We start from the raw sequence: 14,845 nt of genomic DNA, 5'->3' as shown, positions 1-14,845 counted from the left end.
AACTCATGTGCGACACAAGACTGGAGCGTTTGGAGAAGCATTTAATGAACTCAAAGAAAAGAAGGAAAAGGAGAAAGCACAAATGACAGAAATTGAAAGAGAAAACATCGAGAAAGAGCTGAAAAGATGGGAAGATGCGTTAACACAAAGTAGGCGGAATTTCTGGATTCCCTTTGACGGTAAAGAATCTCTTCTTTCTTTTTCTTTCTTAGGTTTTTTTATAAAAATAACTCTTCGTTTCTTTTTTTTTTTAATTGAATTTTTCAATAAATCTTAGAGATCTTGATTTACTCTAATTTTTACACGGATATTTGTGAATCTCTAAACTAAATTTTGTTTCTGCCTAGCTTTAACTAAAACTAAAAATGCATAAATGCTAGATCTGGTTGTATTAATTCTTTTTTTTGTTTTTTTCTTCTAGATCTGGATGGCATTTGAGTGAAAGTTAAGAGAATAATATTAAAATATTCACTTTCTCGATTATAACCTATTATTTTTATTTTGGTTTTTGTTTTAAATAGATATATGTTGATAAATTTACTTTACCTCATGTTTTGTATTGTGACACCCCATTCCAAAATATATCGGAATTTTCCCTTCGTTGACCGAGATTGATCGGGTTTGACCGCCATTGATCGAGAAGGGACAAATTTTGACTTTTTGTTCCGGATAAAATTTTTGCATTGATGGAGGCACCATTGCGAAGTACGTGTCTCGCTGAGTTTGTAGACTAGTAGCATGTCGAAATCGGAGCTACCATTTGAAAGTTATGAGTAAGACAAGTTGCGGTCCAAATTGTCCGAGGGTGCTAAGTTTGACTTTTTATTTTTGTAGAATTTTATTCTGATTCTTGTATGATTGTAAAGTACTCGTCGATATGAGTCCATAGACTAGCGGTACGCTTAATTTGGACAATTGATTGAAAAGTTATAGACTAGCAAAGTTTTTCGAATACCATATTATTTTATTATTATTTTAAACGTGCATAAAACACGTGCACAGTGTGTGCCACATCTTCGTTTGAACCCCTTCCGGCGATTTTTCTCCCATATGCACCTGACCACCCTCACCACCCCTCCATTTCTGGTCGGCTAGCCAAAAATCATGGCCAATTGGCCACCCATGCACCTGGATCGGAGCTTTTTCCATCGACGGCACTGATCATGTTTTTAGTTGATTTCTCCCAAATCAGCCACCCATTTTTGACACCGCCAGTCCTATTGAAACTCCCATCCTCTAATCTGCATCCCCACCAAATTTCACGGCCATTGGCCACCGGACATGTCACTAGTGGTGGGCTTTCCTGTGAGGCATGGTGGCTTATCGGAAAACACCATTTCGGTGAGTTCCTAGTGATCTCACCTACCCTTGCCCACTAATTCGACCTCCTTGAATCAAAATCCTAGGTCGGTTTCCTCCAATTTGCGACGGTTTCGAAGATTCAATGACATTAAGTCCGAGAGATTTTCGACGAGATTCCGGCCACCATAGGTCCGATCTCTGGAAGATGAGACTCGATTCTTAATCCCCGCGTTGTAAGCTTCGTATATTATTTGCGAATTTTGAATACCGTTTGTGTTAGCTTCCCCAGGTATCGTGTATTATATATCCAAATAAAATATTAATTTATTTGATCTTGTGTAATATTGATATTTTAGGAGCACGTGTGAGTCATAGAACTGATCCTGTGGAGTATCTTGATTGATATGCATGCTCGAGGTGAGTGATCCACCTTCAAATTTATTTTCGAATGTTAAATTAAGAATATTTTGTGTTAGTTGAATATTTGAAAATTATATTTTACATGTTAAATAATTAGTAAATTTCTATTTGAAATTTTAATGCTAGATTTGGGATAGAATAAATACATGTGCATATGAAATATATTTTGATTTTTTTGTGAAAATTCAAATTTAATTTTTTTATTAAATTACTATTGAGAAAATTTGGGATTTTTTATGCATAATAAATCTGTTACATGATTTTAAGAATATATAAATTTCATGGGATTTGGAATATTATTTTTGAGCAGATTGATTTCACGGATTTTGAGAAAATTAAATATATTATGCATTGAGGTGAATTTTGAAAATTATTTTATGGTATTGGAAAATATTGGATATATATACATATACCGTTGAATTTGAGGCGATGGGTTAATTGATGAAATGGAATTGATGGGTGCTAACCCTTGTTTTATAAATAAAGTTGGAAATTGGTGTGTGTGTGTGTGTATATATATATATATATTTGGTTTTTAAAACGCATTACGCAATATCGGTGTTCTATGGTTATGGATGTGATTAGCATGTGGATGGAGTATGATGAGGGCGTAGGTTTATGCTCTCCTGTAGTTGCCATCGGACCTAGAGTAGGCAAGTTTGATGACGGCCATAGCCACCCCCCTCCATGGTCGAGATTGAGATTTATAGCATCGACGCTGCTGAGACACCAGGGCAATCTGGATGCAAGCTTCTCTCTTTAACCTTCCTGTCAGGAGGTATTTTAACACGCTAGGCATCGTCGGGCATCACTAGTATATAATGTGTGCATCAAGTTATTTTTTCGATCTGGTTTTCAAAATGTAATATTTTCAAATTTTATTTGAAATTAAAAGTATTTAATTGTGATTTTTATTATTTATTTAAATTGGTGTCTCTCATTATTTTATTAATTTGTCGGATAAATATTATAAATTAATTATTGGAATTAATTTTGCTTTACGTTAAATCTCTTCTTTATTAAAAGAATTTATTGTATATTAATTGCATTTTATTTATTAATATTTCTTGATTATTTCATTAATTTGAATTTTGTTTATTTAATTTGATTGTGCTAGATCCTTCTAATATGAATTCTATCATTTATCTCATGGTATTCTATTATAACTTCAACTAATTGTTATTAAATTAGTCTTAAGGTAAAATTTAAATTCTCACTATTGTATTTATTTATTTATGGATTAATTTTTTGGGTGTACAATTACAGGGTTTTGTGAAAATGTTTTAAAAGGGGAACCTTTCTAACTAAGTGAATTGTGAGAATTTTGAGTGTAAATGTTATTTTCTAATATTATTATTTATCATTATTATTATTATTATTATGATTTAGTAGACCGAGATAATTAGCATCTCATATTTTTTTAAATTTCGTTCCCTTAGTCTCAGGTTGTAGACATTAGTCGACTAGGGGTGAGCTCGACTACTTGTTCATTTCTGATAGTCCAAGAAGTCTTCATTTCTTCTTTTCCTATCCTGTAATATTTCTTTCTACTTCATGTTGTATTAACTATCACACCTAGAATTTTGTAAATGCTCTATATACTATGTTGCATGTATTTATTTAATTATACATTGTTCCCTGTTATTTATTTATTTAGAGTGCTACAAAGTTGTGATATCAAAATGCAGTAATGTGCAATAATGTGCAAGGGAAAGAAATATAAACTATATATTTTCTGATGACCAAATCAAGAGAATGTAAACCGATTCAGTTTAGGTATTGCTAATAATGGTCCAAAACAACTTCATGAACATCTTTTTTAGTACAATATGTGTTACTTCCTCTTAACTAACAACAGTTTGGTTTCAATTCCACATTATAAACAAAGCCAAAGTATGTATAAGAAGCATGGCTGCGAAGAAATCACTACTAGGATAGATTGCATCTAATATTTTTGAATACTAAATTAATTTTTTCATGGTAGTGAAGCTAGTTTGGAACAAATTCTCACATAGATCATCCATAAAAAATAATGATCAAAATAAATTCATAAAATAGATTCACAACCAATTTAGTTTGTAAAAACTAAACATGATATTAGACAACATGGTTTGGTTTCTTTAACCGAACCATAAAAAAATTTACAAAAAAGTAACAAAAAAAATTTAAAAAAAATTTGTAAAAGCCGACGCTAACAACTTTTGTTAGCATCTGCTTTCATTTTTGTTAGCATCGGCTTTAAACCTTTTGTAAATTTTAAAAAAAATTTGATTATTTTTTTAATTCCTTTATAATTTTTTTTAGTTTTTTTAATATTTTTAAAAGTATTATTCAAAATATAAAATTCAAACTTAACAAAAAAACATTGAAAGCCAATTGAAAATTACAAAATTGAAAGATAACAAAAAATTTAAGAGGCCAAAGCCAACGCTTTTACATTGTAAAAGGCTTTTGTAAATTTTTTTTTGCTATTTTCATTTTTTAATTCTTTTGTAATTTTTTAAAATTTTTTTGGTACTTTTACAAGTATTATTTAAGATTACAAAATTTAAACTTAACCCAAAAAAAAATAATTGGGAGACAATTGAAAATTACAAAATTAAAAGTTTAAAAAAAAAAAAGGAGCCGATTGGAAATTACGCAATTGAAAATTAACAAAAACAAAAAATTAGTGGGCCAAAGCCGGCTTTAAATTTTTTTATGTAATTTTTTGAAAAAAAATTTGGTATGGTATTTTTTTGAGTAATTCTTTTGTAATTTTTTTTCTAATTTTTGAGTAACTTTTTTCTTCTTCTTTCTTTTTTTTTTTGGTAAGTTTGAGTTTGGTACAGGGGACTAGAACAGCTTGCATGCCAGCTAGAGATGGTGGTGAAGCAGAGGAAAAAAACACTATAAGCGAAGAGGAAGATGCGAATGAGAATCAAAAGAGAATAGGAGAAGAGGAGAAGAGGAGTGGTGCAAATGGGTATCAAAGGAGAAGAAGGGTGGTGTGAATGGGTATTAGAGGAGAAGAGGAGAAGAGGCTCGGTGCGAATGGTAATTTTTTGCACGTGAGCTTCCTTACAATCTGAACCGTCCGAATAAAATCCAATAATCCAACTTTTTGGCATGTTTTTGGTCTGCACTTTCTATGGTTAGGCCCGACCTGACCATATAGAAAGACTCTATATCTATACTAAAAATGCCAATAAATGGTTAAATGGCATGTGCGTAATTTTTTCAATTTTTATTTACTTTTTTTAAGTATATGCTATTATTATTTTTTACTTGTTTTCCAATTAATTAGTGTTTTTTTTTTTTTTTACTAACACACTAATTAACTAGTGTTGATTTTACAAATTTGTTTTTTACATTTGTTATTTTAAATGGATATAATATAGTTTTTAATGTAATTTTATTTTTCTTACTCTCCAGTTAATTAGTATTGATTTTATTATCCTTTATATTTGTGGCTCTCAATTGATGCAATATGGTTTTTAGGTTTTTTTACTATTTTTTATCTCCTTTTTAATTAATTTATGCTAATTTTATAAATTTACTTTCTACATTTGTCCTTCTAAATGGATATGATATGATTTTTAAATGATTTTATTTTGCTTACTCTCTAATTAATTAATATTGGTTTTACATATCTATGTTTTATATTTATGACCGTCAAATGGATGCAATATGGTTTTTAAAACTTTGTTAGTGCTACCAATCTTTCTCATCTTTCCAATATTTCTTCTTTTTTCTGGCTCCATTTTAATTTTTCAATTAAAATACTTTTTAGATTGTATTTAATTTCATATGTTTAAGTAGTGTCTAGACTAAGAGGTGAGATTAGGAAGATTTAATAATAAAGTTTAAAGATAGTCATGCCTTTTGTATTTCTTTGCTCCATTTTCATAATTTAGTTTGGAATACTTTTTATATTGTATTTCGTTTTATATGTTTAAGTAGTATATAGATTAAAAGGTAGGATTAAACAGATTTATTAATAAAATCTAAAGAATGTTTAGGATAGGCATACCTTTTGTATGAATTTTTCTTCAAACTAAGAATACTAAAGAATTCTTTTACATCATTTAATTAATATTTTTAATAATATTTTAACATGATTATTGACTTAATATTTTTAATAATATTTTAACATGATTATTGACTTAATATTTTTAATAATAATTTAATGTGATTATTGACTTAGGTGTATGTGCAAACCACATTGGACACACCTAGTGTGAGAGTCCATTTTTGCTTATTCCAAAGTAGATCCGTGACACCACACACATGTTAATGTCTTACCCTTTTGCAAAAGAGATATTAAATCACCAAATTTTTGTGAATAACAATTTTGCACGTCAACATCGATCTTTGGCTACCAAGTCTTGGGGTCCAACTTACATAGCAAAAAAACTCAGCGTTTTATTTCTCATTTATCATATTTTTTAAGGAAACCTTCCCAAAGATAGATAATCGTTGTCGTATATTTTGCTTGTGGATCCTCCAGCTTTAACAATAATCTTGTAATAGTTCAAAGAAATAAAAGAAATATGTGCACCAATTGAATCAAACTTCTCTGTATTGATTATTGGAGAACAAAAATAATCTATAGAGGTCCGATGGTCTTAATGATTAAAGTACTTTTAAAATTAAAATTTCAACTAAGAACAACTACTAATGATAGACTAATTGAAAGAAAATTATAAAAAAAAGAATAAACTAGATAGTCTAGTGTATAGTTGTATGTAGAGACATATGTGGAGATCCCTCACAAAGCCAATAAAGCTCCTATTTATATATGTAGAGAACTTTGATTTGCTTCACACATTTCTGATATGGGATTTTTTCCAAAACTCCAAATTCAAAATCTTAATTTATATATGTGCAAGTCCTGTCTCTTTGCTACCTCCAATCAATGTGGGATTAAAGCTTCTTAATTAATCTCCCAATAATAATACTTTGATTAATTAAAATATTAATTTAGAAAATTAATATTATGGTCTAAACATTCCCCCTTGGTTTTTGATTTTGTAGTAAAATGAAAAAAATTGCAAAGCAATATTGAACTAGCTCTTGGCCTCGATCTTTTAACTTTAATGCATGCCGACCACATCGTCTTGCCAAAAATCATCTATACCATTTTGCTATTTAATTGCATGACCATGTTTCCTAGCATAAGAATCCCACGCAGCATCCCCATACCAATTCCTTTGCTCATGTCATGTGCTAAATTACTATGCTCAAGATTTCATTAAACAAGAAAGCTCCATATTGCTTCTAAAATTGTTAAACCCATGCTCTCCAATTTTGGTAGTCAATCTTGCATATCATGAGCAACCAAAACAGCACCTTAGCCATACAAACCAAAAACAAAATCCATCCAAATTCCATACAATCTTTTCCAAAAGTTTCCAGGTCTTGTAACACCCCGCCCCAAATCGCACCGGAATTCGTGCACGTTGACCGAGGTTGACCGTTGACCGTTGACTGAAGGGGTCAAAAGTTGACTTTTTGACTCGGTGGGAATTTTGAGTTGACCAGGGTACCGTGGCGCAGTGCACGATGCCACGAGTTCGTAGACTGGTAGCACGTCGAAAACGGAGCTACGGTTTGAAAGTTATGGGCAAAACAAGTTGCGGTCCAAACTGTCCAGGGGTGCCGGAGTTGACTTTTTGTTTATGGGGGATTGAGCTTTGACTCGTGCATGGTTGTGAAGTGCTCGTCAATACGAGTTCACAGACTAGCGGCACGCTCAAAACGTTATGGACGTTTGAAGTTTACCGGATACCGTATTATTTTAATGTTTTTGGGTCTGTGAACAGTGAAATGCCACGTGTCAGCTTCTGATTGGTCCACGTGGCATGAACAGTGTCACATAGGGGTTTTTATTTGATAAAATTCCCGGGGAAGAGACAGAAAGAGAGAGAGGAGAGAGAAAGAGAGAGACAGAGGACCGCCGGCCACCGGAATTTTTCCACTGTTCCGGCCGATCTACAGTACACGCGCCGGCCAGCAACGTTGCCCTCCTCATTTCCGGCAAAACCTCCAAGTTTCACGGCGAACGGCCGCGGGACGCGCCCGGATCGGACCTCCGAAGATCGGCGGTGACTTTTTCCCCTCCACCGTCGGCCACCGCGAATCGACCCTTTTCCGGCCATTTTCCGGCCACACACGCCAACTAGCCTTGATGCTCTCCTCAAGTCCGGCCGACCCACCAAAAATCATGGCCATCGGACCACCGACGCGCCGGGATTGGAGTGTTTTCCGGCGAGGGGCCTGAAATCTTCAAACCGAGATTTCTCCGCCGTCCGACCTCCGTTTTGCTCACCGCTGGTCCCGTTGGGTTGCTCTCCTCAAGATCTACAAGTCTGCAAAATTTCACGACCAACGCCCACCGCACGCGCCGCCGCCGGCGACGGTTGCCGGTGACCGCGGCGGCTCGCCGGAAAGTACTGTTCCGGCGAGTACCCGAAATTCCGGCCAGCTCCAGTCCGCAGTGTTCGACCTCCTGAACCCGAATCCGGCTTCCATTTCCGCCAATTCACGACGGTTTGGGAGAATTGCAGAGCCGAAACTCGAAAAGCTTTCCGGCGAGATTCCGACCCCGTCGGGTCCGATCACCGGAAAGTAAGACCGAATCCGTGATCCTCATCACGTGAGCTTTGATTCGGTATATAACTCGTAACCCTTTAGATGTCGTCGGGTATCCATTTGGGAATTACCCGAATAAAATATTAATATTTTTGGTTTGTGCACTGTGGTTGTTTAGGTGCACGCGGGAATAGTGGAGTTGATCCCGAGGAGGATCTTAGTTGATTTGCACGCTCCAGGTGAGTGACCCATCTTCAAAAATTATTTTGGACAATTAATTATATTTAATTGGTATTTAATTTAGTATTTAAATTATGCTCATGTGGTGTGGTTTAATTATGGTTTTAATGCGGTTTAATTTAATTTATTTGTTATGCATGAGCAAGGTATGTTTCGGTATTAATTTTACGTGGTTTCAAATGTGATTTCTCGGGCATAATTGGGTTAAATATTTTATGAAAATATTTAGTTAAATTTTATAAATTATGCCCGCGGTATTTTTACGGTTGCATCTCGTACTTCGAGAAAGTTGTGATTTGTTGGTTATCAATGTTTCGTACCGGGTTATTAAATTAAAATATGTGGGATGGTGTTTTGTGAAAATATGGTATACTTCCCACGGTGGTTTTTGGAAAAACGGTACGGTTGGTTGTTATTGTTTATTTTTAGACGCACTTATACAGTATTGGTGTTCTGGTGTATGGTGTATGGACACATGGTTTAGCACGCGGTTATTATGTGGTTTAGCAAGTTGCCATTGGACCGTGGGCAAGCAAGTTGTTATTGGCCACAGCCGCCCCCCTCCTTGGCCGGGTGATGGTTTTTTTAGCAGTCGGTACTGTCGGGACGCCGAAGTGACCGCTGCAGGTTTCTCTCTTTAACCCCCCGCCAGTCGGTGCTCGGGAAGCTGGGTATCGGAGGGCATCACCGGTATATGGTGTGGTGCGTCGGTATAAATTGCAAGTAATGGTTTATGCAAATAATGGTTTAAACCCCAAAGGTGTTCAAAATTTATTTACTATAATTTATTATATTTTTATTATATATTTGGGGTATGTCTTTATTTACTTATTGTTTATCAAATGGTTTATCCCTTGGTTTTCGGGAGGTATGCACATTGGGTTTTGCGAAAAGGTTTTAAAAAGGGAACATTTCAAACGGAGCGATTGGTGAGAGTTTTGAGGGAAATTATTATTTTCCAACAGTAATTATTATTTATTTATTAATTGCTATTATTATTATTTTTATTATCGCAAAAAAGGTGTTCAGTAGTTCGGGTTACTCATGGAGATGATTAGCATCTCACACTCTTAAATTCCGTTCCCTTAGGTGCAAGTGGTGGTAGGCGTTCTTCCGGAGCGAACCAAGTTTCCGCTGCTGTTGTGTTTCGAGAAGTTTCTTTGTACTCTTTCATTTCAGTGTATTATTTCTTTTCAGCCTTGTTGTATTTCTGTTGTTTAGCACTTCTTAAAGCTCTGTATACTATTGGGATATTTCTGTTTTATTTATGCACTGGACTGTTGTTGCTTTTGAGAAGTGCTGGAATTTGTGGAATCAGTTTGTAGTTTGTGGGAGGAATAAGGGGATGTTTTTAGAAGTGCGTTTTCAGTGCAGGTAATTTGTGGTAAGTAAATCCCTTAGGGGAGGCTCTGTCGGATTTTCCGTTGGAGGGTCCGGTAGGGTTTCCCTGGGATCGGGGCTGTCTAGGGTTCCGGGGAAGGAGTTCTGGACGGGTCCTGACAGGTCTAATAATGAATATCTTTACTGAAAAGTGAAGAATCAAAATATAATCTCATCCAATGCCCACCCATGATATTCTCCAAATAATTACACATTCAATTGGGAAATCAGCTTCCACACTTCCAATTCATTAGTTCGGCCGATCAAGGATTGCCAAAATTTCCAAGTTAAATTTTCCAAGAGGAAATTATCTATACATGAAAATTTGATAGTTTATTCTTTCCATAATGAATATGACCATATTTGAGATTGAATTTGGACTTCCTCCAATCAATCTTCTCCACCTTGCATATATCACGTAAAAACCAAGCAAAACATTGATACCCATTCAATGGCCACCTCAATTAATCCCTCTAACAAAGAATATATTGAAGAGATTATATGAGATTAAAAACATTTGACATTCCACACTGCAATTCCCTCTCAGCACCAAGATTCTAGGCCAAAATAAATATACATCTATGACAGATAATGCTTTCCCATTTCAAAGGCAAAAAAATACCTTTTAATGAGCTCTTATGAAGCTTCCCATTCAAATCTTTTAAAGAGAATATTCCATGCATTCAATAGCATCAACGTTCTTTCCAAAATTTGAGAAACAAATATATATGAATATTATATACCACCGATACACGGTTTATTATCTCCAAGCCGAGCCATGATTAATGTAGATATGACTTTCAAATTATAGCTAGCCATGCAATCTCAAAATAAGTGAATTGATGGCCATTCGACTTTCCAATCATGAACATAGCTCATGCATCTATTAGCCACATTTTGCCTTGTTTTGCCAACCATGATATTACATTCCAAATTTATACAAAAAATCCTTCCAAGCCAAGATTGATATGACACGTGCAATAACCAAATTCATCCTCCAGGCGTGTACTGATTGCCTTATGGATCCCACCGAATATCAAATAACCATACTAGAAACAATTCCATCTTATTAACCCCGAAAATTTTACTTTCACAAAAGCTTCCATCTCAAGCCTCCAAATTAAAGGGATTTCTCAAACCTTTTCCAAATTTCATTACACTGCATATATATCTTATGAAGATAAAACAACCCTAGACATATACATGAAATATATAGAATTCCCATCTTTATAGCCAAGGCCGTTCCTCTCTCTAATCCTCCGTCAAGCATAAGTTCCGTAGATTATATCTAGAAACCTCTCACCCACCAAACTTTGCTCCATGCTGCCTCTATGCATGCACATTTCATATCGTGCAAGATCATGGCTCCATAGGTAAAGCTTGATGTTTATTCATCATTACAATCTATGCATGCTAATTACACACGCACCCATGCTGCACTTGTTTCATTCATTTATTTATTTATTTTTATCTCTTGTTGATAACTGGGATCACTGCTACACTTTGATAATCCTGACTTATTGCCCGTAAAAAATCTATCATAAAATTCATTGTATGTACCATTACCCAAAAGCCAATAAGCTTCTCCACCTCTTCTTAATGGCAGCCAATACAACCCCAGCTATTGCTTAGGCATGGAAACAGCCTTCCAAACAACGAATTTCTTCTTCCTCCAAACGATGCTGGAAAGGAAATAAACCGTCCATAGACAGGTAAGCCCATCTTCTCTTGCTCCAAGCTTTCAATCATGACCAAGCATTAACCTTTTACTGTTTAAATCCATGTAAAGCATGATGGCACTCCCAAATATTTTTTTTTAAAGATTCTCACGCCGCTACAACTCCCAAAGCAGCTTGAAGCCAACTGCCTTTTCCTTTTGCAACCGCGCCGACAGCGGAATCGCATCGCGGATCGTACTGTTAGGTCCTCCATCATTTCGGCCTCTGTGTCATTGATTCTTTTGAATGCGTGAAACTGAATAGTGTCCTAACTTCAGACCGAATAATATCTGTATATATGACTAACTGCACGAAGGTTTCATGGTTTTCTTTCTCTTACCGGTTACAACCTCCACATATAGACCTAGACAATTGTAAAGCTTTTGCTATCCAGAAAGTCGTTCTTGGCCTCATCTTTTTTTTTTTTTTTTTTTTTTTTTTAAAAATCTCCAGCATCTGGTAATAACTTTCCCTTGAGCTTATGTAACGCTTCACTTTGCATATCTGGCATAAAAAGAAAAAACCACTTGTCTACTTTCTAGCCACTCAAACATGCTCCCAATATATACAAAGCATCAAGGCATTAAAACTTATATATATATATATATCTCAAAACATCTCATGCCCTTTTTAAAAATATATATATATATATATATTTTTTATATATGCATATATTTGTAAAGCATGAATGCAGTCCTTTTATATATATATATATATATAAATGTAGCATCAAAACATGCCGGTAGCCTTCCTAATTTTCAACCCATGGCTTGTTTAAACCTCATTCAAGCCGTTGATTTTTTTGTTTAGATAATCAGCTCAATTTTTAAACATGAGGACACAGCTTTACCAAAGCCGCGACACAAAAAATAATGAAGCTCACGATTCATCTTCACAGCCAAAGGTACTAATGGCCTTAATTTACCATACTAAATATATATATATATATATTTTTTTTTCTGAAGTATTTTTTTTTATATATGGCAGGCCACCAATAAAGACAAATTGTCATATGCGAAGCAGCTTGAGAATGCTATCAATCACACCAAAAATGCTATTGACAACCGGATTTTGATTGAGAGGAACCAACTCTACCAGGAATTTAGCCTTGGCCCTCAATTCAAAGACAAAATATTTTGTGAAGTTGAAGTTGTATTCCGAACTCGCTCGGATAAAGTTCTACCATTCTCCTCATCATAATTGGATTGGGCTAAGCAGGAATATTCTAAACCTTTCAAGTCATGGCCAGTCACATATTCAGAGTGGATTACTTGGGTGGATCATCTAGACCTCTATTACGATGGTACTTGAAAAAAATCTGGAATTTATGCTGCAATACGTCTATCCTATCTTGACATCCTATGTGACAAAGGCCTAATTGCAGTTGCACTTTGTTTTTGGTGTTCCGTTTCCAATGCTTTTTATTTCAGGTTTGGGATGATGACACCGACCTTGATGGATCTAGTTGTTCTCCTCGGCCTTAGACCTCATGGCAAACTTTTGTCCATTACTGCTCTATCTTGAGATAGTATGCTGCAATATGAAGAAGCCAACTTTCCAAATCATGAATCTTTCTACAACCACTTCTTGAAGAACATCCAAGGCAAAGACAAACCACCCTCAGATCAAGAACACCTTTCTTTTCTTCTATTGTGGTTGTGCAGGAACATCTTTTGCGTGCCTTCAATGCAGGTGACGAAAGGGTACATTCACATTGCTGAAGCTCTTGCTGTTGATTCACCTATGCATTTGTGCCGCTTGTTCTTAGTCACCTGTATCGTGGAATCAATAATGTCGTCGCTGCTAACATGGACCCGCACCATGCTGGTCTTCTATGGATATTATAGCTTTGGCTCCCCGCTTACTTTATTGAGAAGGGGCCGTCTCTGTCCATAAGCCAACCCAATACTCTCCTAGGCCATCAAAACTTACAAAATGGTTTGCAGGGACATTCAACCAAAGATTGCTTTGACTTCTTCTACTCCACAGACCACCGGATTCTGGAAACTTTTTCTATGCTAACCAGATATCCTTTTCTTCCCTCTTAGTTGAGTATTACACTTAATCCTTACCAGGGCATAGAGAAAAATCCTCCATTAATGAAGACTTTGAAGATTATTTGGTCCAACATGGTGATCAATCGAGATTTTCCTTTCGACCAAAAATTCAAATCTAATCAGTGCGATGTAGAAGTCTACTGTCCAAACCTCATGGCTTGACAATTTGGTCTTTCCTAAGCTACTCCTATACCATGGGTATCTTCCCATGAGAATTCAGGAAATGCAATACTACCTTCAAGCAATCCAATTATTCTTTCAAGTACAGTGTCTTCTTGTCTAATCCAAATACCACTTGGAACTTCAATGATTGGTGGACCAAGATTGTCCATTCTATGTTCAGGTGCCCTGTTGAGGATGTTGCCATCCATGTCTTTCCAAACACGATGCCAGTACCAAGGCTGTTGATGGTCATTCCACACAGATAGTGGATTCATTTTTGCCTCCACATTCCAACCAATCTCTAGACATTAGTAAGTTTTATGCAAAAAACAACCTTCAACAAATGTGGTTTTGCTTGAACTAACTGTTTTACTTTTGTAGGTTGTTCATCTGACATTTAACTTTTATCTCCTTTGTTTGTCGATGAAACCACCTCCAAAAAATGAAAAAAAAAAAAAGGGGGACAAACCTGTAACCCCGAATCAGGTATAACTTAGCACTGTAAATGTGGTTTTAGTTTTATTATATTAAAATTAACTTTTCCAATAAATGGAAAGAAAAAAAAAAACCATATCGGGCATGCAAAGATAAAAAGGCTATCGTCCCATCTTCTCATGGTGATCAATCTCCAACAAATGACATGCATAGTGATATTATTAATATGAAGGCATACCACCTTTGGCCTTTTCTTTCCACTATTCATGCATGTCAACTCATTAAATTTCTTTTTACCATGACAGAATGGCCAAACTTTGGATAAACGATCTCTTTCTCCTTTGGCCGAATCTTCTATTTTTCCTCCAGCCTCGTTTGCCGTTCCCAAACCGTCCTCCATCACAACAAAAAACAAATCCAAGGTATATATATATTTTACACTTCAAGTTACCTTAAATGTTGAAATAATTTCTTTATCTATTATTTTATTTGTAGGAATCTTTCATTTTTCTGGCTGAATTTGACCTTGAAGAGAATACTTTCCTTGATGTTGATGAC

The 14,845-nt window shown here is 35.2% G+C and overlaps 1 pseudogene; it reads right to left on the bottom strand.

Annotated features, from left to right (window-relative positions):
- LOC132803264 (pentatricopeptide repeat-containing protein At5g16420, mitochondrial-like) overlaps nucleotides 1–14,127 on the bottom strand; it is a 79,090-nt pseudogene extending 64,963 nt beyond the window's left edge.
- Between the last annotated feature and the right edge of the window lie 718 nt (nucleotides 14,128–14,845).

Source organism: Ziziphus jujuba, chromosome 3, assembly GCF_031755915.1.
Source record: "Ziziphus jujuba cultivar Dongzao chromosome 3, ASM3175591v1".
In the NCBI taxonomy this organism is placed as follows: domain Eukaryota; kingdom Viridiplantae; phylum Streptophyta; class Magnoliopsida; order Rosales; family Rhamnaceae; genus Ziziphus; species Ziziphus jujuba.
Note: the sequence above shows the minus strand (reverse complement) of the source record. Positions and strands in the feature narration are given on the sequence as shown.